The sequence below is a fragment of the Erythrolamprus reginae genome, chromosome 1, assembly GCF_031021105.1.
Source record: "Erythrolamprus reginae isolate rEryReg1 chromosome 1, rEryReg1.hap1, whole genome shotgun sequence".
NCBI classification, from domain to species: domain Eukaryota; kingdom Metazoa; phylum Chordata; class Lepidosauria; order Squamata; family Dipsadidae; genus Erythrolamprus; species Erythrolamprus reginae.
The window spans coordinates 245,464,505-245,471,594 of NC_091950.1; positions in this window are offsets into that span (position 1 = coordinate 245,464,505).

The following is a 7,090-nucleotide window of genomic DNA, read 5'->3' on the forward strand; positions in this document are numbered from 1 at the left end:
GGTTTACTTTTATGATTGACTGCTGTGATTTGCAACATGTTTTGCCAGTTTCGAGAGAAAGGGTATGAGATAACAGGTATGATTCACTTAACAACTATGTGATTCACTTAACAACCAGTGCAAAAATGCTGTAAAATTGGGTTCAGTTACAGGACTAGCCTTGATTATGGCTATAACAACATACAACTGGAAATCTGGTCCCAGTTCAGGTTGTAAGACAAAAACTACTTATAATTTTAAGTCACAATTTACAGTAGCACGATTCACACATTCTAAATTAAAAACCGAACAATCCACATTATGATTTAGCAGGGTGTATGGTTTATTCAACAGACTATAGATAAAACAAAGCATTCCTTAATACGATTCATGAACCCAGCCTATCTCTTTTTCTGATTACATCTATTCTTCACCAGAAATTCCTGATATGTCTTATTTTGGAAGTTTTTGACTAGAACTGCTGATGGCCTATATATCACTGCTCAAATACTCCCTGACATTATACTGGCTTAGATATTTACATTGGCTCGGATTCTATGCTGTCATTCGATGAGCAATTTCCCACAGCGGAGTTAAAGTATTATCGAACTGGCAGACAACTATACTGGCATAACATTGCAGCCTGTATCATGTCACCCGAGTGATGCTGCCAAATGGTGCTGTACTTATTTGTTGTGAGCAGGGCAAGTCAAGAAAAATAATTGATAAATGCTCTTCCTTCCTTTTCACCAGGCTTCAGCAGCAAGCAGAAAGTCACTGTCTGTTAAATATGTAAAAAGAGAGTGAAAGATTTCACTCCGGTCCAGTGTAACTAGAGACCATAGCCAAGAAAAACAAATTACCTATATCAATAAGGAAGCTATAATCAAAAAAAAAAAAAAATCAAACCAAAACAGGCTATGTAGCTAACTTCAAAAACCACTACAAAAATATATGCCACCAAATAAAGATGGAATGCTTCAACTATCACAGCAAACAAGAGGAAAACCTTCTGCGCACCCAATCCAACCATGCCTTTTACAACTTTGTAAATAAACTCAAGGACTCGAGACCCATCTCACCACTAAAAGGATCCAACAACAAAGAATGCTATGATGACACAGTCAAAGCTAACCTCTTCAACACATTCTTTGACTCAATCTTTGTAAACAGCAATGGCTCATGCCCAAAATTCCCTAATATTCACAACAACTTAACACAAATAGACTTCGCTGAAGACAGTTGAGAAAAAGCACTACACGACCAATTGAAAACCTCTATCAATTGTGCATACTTCCTAAAAAAGCTCTTCACAGCCATAGCTGAACCACTAAGCATAATCTTTGAAAAAATTTTCAGGACTATTCCCTACCAAACCTGTGATCACTAACCAGGATCATTCCCATCTTCAAAAAAAGAATTGCAGTCTAGTAGAAAACTACAGACCAATCTCTCTAGATTGCATCACATGCTATGTCATGGAATCAACCATAAACCAATCTATTACCCTCTACCTACAAATTAACAACCTACATCCTTCCAGGTTGCTTGCCCAGATTTCAGGAGAAGTTAAGGGACCATGGTGATACCCAATCAGCAGATGACCTGAAATCAACCGACTGCTCAACACAGGATGAATAGTCTTTAAAGAGAGCACTAAATCTGTGCTTCAAAATGGGTCTTGCACTCTTTCAAAAGAGTACTAGATTCATGTTTATAAAGGGAGCCTGTAAGGCCTGACAATGTTTGGGAAACAGTCCAGCCAATATGAGTTGCCTCTGTGGAAACCTGGTTTCCTTTCCTGCAAATTAGAGCAGGGGTCTCCAATCTTGGCAACTTTATGACTTGTGGACTTCAATTCCCAGAATTCCTCAGCCAGGGAGAAAGAAACAGTTATCAACCAGAGTCTGCTTGCAGCCATCTACAGTAGCCATTAGGAACTGGGCAAATCTCAAACTTCTTCTCCTTCTCCTTCTCCTTCTTCTCCTTCTCCTTCTTCATCTTCATCATCATCTTCTTCTTCTTCTTCTTCATCTTCATCATCATCATCATCTTCTTTTTCTTCATCATCATCATTATCTTCTTCTTCGTCTTTGTCTTCTTCTTCTTCTTTTCTTCTTCTTCTTCTTCTTCTTCTTCTTCTTCTTCTTCTTCTTCTTCTTCTTCTTCTTCTTCTTCTTCTTCACAGCCATTTTCTTGATAAGCTGTTTCAGATCATATCAGTGGCCAAAACTATGACAGGAGAAGAGGGGAAAACACTGCTTTAAATCTATGGATGATTTTAATGTGCCTGTTTAAAGGCAATTTCATGAAAACAGAGCTGCTAGGAGGCCATGTTAGTGAGTCCTAAGTCATATGGAAATATTCAGAAGTGATCTGCCAAAGACAATAATGCACGTACTGTATTCCTGTCAGATGCTGCCATGCTAAATTAAACCAAAGGAAGCCACAGACAGGAAGGGAAGCTTTAAAAATATTTCAGTACATTCAGTTTCTCTAGCAAAATTCCTTTTATTAATGCCACGATTTTTAATCAGTGAACTCCCAATTTGCAGAGAAATACATTAGTCTTGTCTATATAATGCAGCCAGTCTGATTAGCATTTTTTAATGATAGATTCACAAACTGTGCAAAGCCTTAATGAGACCTTAGTTTTGGCTTAGCATACTGTGTAAACCCAAGCCATTATTGTTTATGAAACATGGTTTATGGCATATATGAAGCCAACTAATTGTGGCTTATTCAACAAATCAAGGTTGTTTGATTCCAAGTGTAATTTTCTTCTGAAAAAGGCTTGGAGAGAAAATTAGGTCACTGTATTGTAAGGGAATAAAAGGCATTCTAAAGGAAGAGACGGAGACAGCAGGAGAAAAATAAATGAATTCTTTGGGTTTGTCTTCTTTATTTATTTTTTAATAGGAAAGTTTGAATCAAATTGAGGGGAATCACAGAAACCTTTATAACTTTCATTAATACATTTTCATCGCTGTGTCTCTAAAACTTCATAAGTGAAATTGGTGATCTAACAACAAAAAAAAGATCTAACTTACTTTTTCTGTCACGTTTTGCACCACTCAGTGGTCTGAGAGTTGGCTACATAATAGCAGTAATTTGAAGAGATCTTGGAGACCTCCAGAAAATTATATACCACTTAGCTTAATGTCTGTTCCAAGAATTTTGGTGGAAAGCTGGCTAGCCAAACAGCTGGTGGGAAAAACAGATTTAGGGTTGCACCTGGCCTTAGCATGAGCTCCCTTAGAAAGACTGCTCCATTTTACCTCCTATTCCTTTAAAAATCACACACACATACACACATGAGAGAGAGAGAGAGAGAGAGAAAGAGAGAGAGAGAGAGATGCAGGGAGGGAGGCAGGGAGACAGAGAGACAGAGACAGAGGGAAGGAGACAGAAGATGTAGGAAGGCAGAATCTCTCATATTTGGAACATAGACTCTGTAAATGTGAGATAAACACCCTGTTACAAAAACTGTATTCGGGATTTATGGAGAAATGAGATGCTGGAAAAGTTGGGAACGATGGCATTAATTTGCTTACCTAGATGGAGGTGTAGACAACTTTTTATTCAGCCCGAGGGCCGTGAGAGGTGTGGAGTGTGATGACAACAAAACCAGAAAGCAGAGTTGAATAGCTCATGGTTTTTTAATTATTTTTTATTTATTCGTTTTTATTTATTTTTCAAAATTAAATTTATTTATTTATTTATTTATTTATTCATTCATTCATTCATTCATTCATTCATTCATTCATTCATTCATTTATTTATTAGATTTGTATGCCGCCCCTCTCCGTAGATTCGGGGCGGCATACAAAAAAAATATTTATTCTTACATTTATTTGCTAACTGGATTTTACCCAACCTTCATAATATAATATAAATATAAGCTTATGCTGTTTTTGAGTGCATGATGGCAAACCTATGGTACACATGCCGGAAGTGGCACGCAGAGCCATCACCCATTGCTCTTCCGGGATCTGGCGCACAAGCTAGCTAGTCTTCATACATGCGAAAGCACCAGAAACCAAAACACCAGTCACCCGGTGCACATGTGCTCACCAGGAAGATGATCTCCCTGTTTCCTGTATGCACATGCGGGCTGCCCACTTAGCCTGGTATCTAGCACGCATACGTGCGAAGAACAGCTCATGTGTCCAAAGCCGTTAGGACTAGCTTCCGGCTGTTGCTTCCTAAGGGAGCAGAGCTGTCAGTCACCAGAGGACAGCTGGGGCTTCCCTCCCTCTCTGCCTGACTGGGCTTCTTGCATGGCCCCAGCCCTCCAGCCTGCAGTGACGTGCATCCAGTGAAGGGCTACCAAAATTTTACTGCCACACTGTGGGTGTGGCTTATGCAGGATGCCCTGCATTTTCTTTCAACGTCTTTCAGTGCAAATTGGGTTCTCTAGGGTGGAGCTTTTGCTACCCCACTGCATTCCCTCCGTCCAGGCAGCAGCCCACCCCTGCGTGCATCCTCAATCAAGAATACCCCAGAAGAGAAGCAGCAGCAGTGCTGCTTCTTCTCAGTAGTGGGTGAGGGTGGTGGTTCTCCTCCAGAATCCCGGCTGCAAGCAGCAAAGTGAGAATCGCTGCATAACCCCAGGAGAGCATCAAGGGCACAGCCACTTGTTCTTGGTGGCTGGAAGGAGGGATTTTTCCTCCAGCATCCCAGGTACAATCCCTCCCCGTCCCCCACCAGTGGCAATTCTCACATTGCTGCTTCCGACAGCTGCGGTAAGTGGCAAGAAGTGCCCTGGGTGGGAATGCTCCCTTAGAAGAAGTCTAAGGCACCAACATTTGCCAGCATCAATGGCCATGCTGGATGCTGCTTGGAGTGCAAGGCTGGCAGAAGAATGAGGAGCAGCAGGTGGCACATGTGTGGAAAAGCACACATGCATCAGGAGTCATGTCTGCATTATTATTATTATTATTATTATTATTATTATTATTATTATGTCAATACAACACAGCAAACAAGATAACTATGCTGGATTTCGTATTTCATCACCAGTCAGGCACTTCTCAAGCTCCTAGGACTGTGTGATGTAGCGGCGAATTATGTTTGCCGATCCCAGTAAAGGGGCTCGAACTCCCAACCTCCAGATCCCAAAGCAAGAGTTCTACCTCTAGGCTAAAGCCCAGAGTTGTTGTTGTTGTTATTGTTGTTGTTGTGATTATGATTATGATTATGATTATGATTATGATTATGATTATGATTATGATTATGATTATGATTATGATTATGATTATGATTATGATTATGATTATGATTATGATTATGATTATGATTATGATTATGATTATGATTATGATTATGATTATTAACTAGATTTGCATGCCGTCCCTCTCCGAGGACTCAGAGCAGCTCACAACAGAATACAATGTCACAAATCCATTATATTAAAAACACATTAAAAACACATTATTAAAACAGTACAACTCAGAGAAACCATGCACAGAGAGCAGTTATGCATGCATGCGCAGGTGGGGCACGCATTGCATTATGGGTGCCAGCACACAAGTACAATATTGCAGGTGCACAAACACACACCTTTGGCACACAAGCAGAAAAAGGTTTGCCATCACTGGTATGGGGGAAGATTAAAAATAAAAAGGGGTATGTTGTGCTCATATCCACTCTTATTTTTGTAATTGCAGCCAAAGAGAATTTAGCTTGTTGAAGCTGTACAATAAAATTCTGGCTTAGAGGAAGAGAAGGAAGAAGAAGAGAATGGAGGATCCTGGAACTCTAAATGCAATCAGTCCATATTACAAGATTTGGTTGCAGATCATGCTGGTACAGATTTCTTTTACAGGAAGCTACAAGAACAAATAATGCATTAAAATAGAAAGCATCCTTCAGCAGCACCAGAGAAACACACTAGGGAGTTTTTTTTATTATTATTATTTGCAGAAAACATGAAATGACTTGTCCAAGTGCTTTCAACATCACTGAGCCAATGCAAGAGAACTTATCCTGAATTTCCTACTAAGCTGGCCAGTGTATTAAATCTCCGCATTAAAATTCCGCCTATGCTTGCTGGTAAAGAGAATTCTTTTTAAAAGAACACCGTTTTTGTCTCATCCTCGGCTGGATTGATTTCCCCATTACAGCCACCCATTCTTCCGGATTGACTATAAAGAATGAGGGCATTTTGGAGGGCCTCGCAAGTGTGACAATGAAAGAAACATTTTCTACACCCAGCGCAATTAATTGATCTCCGAGCATCAATATGGGCACAGAGCGGCTGCTTGGCGGAGAAATGAGACGACACGGCAGGTGTGGAGCGATGGGCTTTACTTGCCTCTGACTCAGTGAAGTGCAGAGAGAGGAGAACCTCAAATTGAGAATAGCTATTAGCTGTCATTGGCGGCATGGATTTTTGTTTTAATAGGAAACAAAGCAGTGATTTCTAAATGGTTTGCATTGTCAGGCTCTTAAGGGTCAGTGCTTTTTGCATTCAGCATGTAATACAGAGAGCCTGATTGGTGTAGTGGTGAAAATGCTGGCCTAGAAACCACAGGAAACTGTGAATACTAGTTTCATCTTAGGCGTGAAAGTCAACTGAGTCACTCTCTCTTTGCCCAGTCCACTCTACAAGGGGAGGGATATTTTAAAATCCCTTTTTTTTGCCATGGTTGTTAAATGAATCACTTGTTATTAAGTGAATAATTTATTATTATTATTATTATTATTATTATTATTATTATTAGTAGTAGTAGTAGTATTTATTATTATAATTTATTATTCACTTTATTATCACTTATTATTAAGTGAATAATACAGTTGTTAAGAGAATCTGGCTTCCTTCACTGACTTTGCTTGCCAGAAGCTGGGAAAGTTCCAAATGGCAATCCCATGACTGTGGGATTGGTGTGTCCAACCTTGGCCACTTTAAGCTTTGCTGTCTGGGGAATTCTGGGGGTTGAAGTCCTCCAGGCTTAAAGTGATCAAGGTTGGAGATGCCTACTCTGGGACACTGCAACCAGGGGTGGGCAGCAGCCGGAATGGACAGGAACGCTGTTCCGGTAGTGGCAATGGAGTGCATAGGCCCGTTCTGTTACCGCTGGGTGTGCACGTGCCGTGCACATGCAGCCGG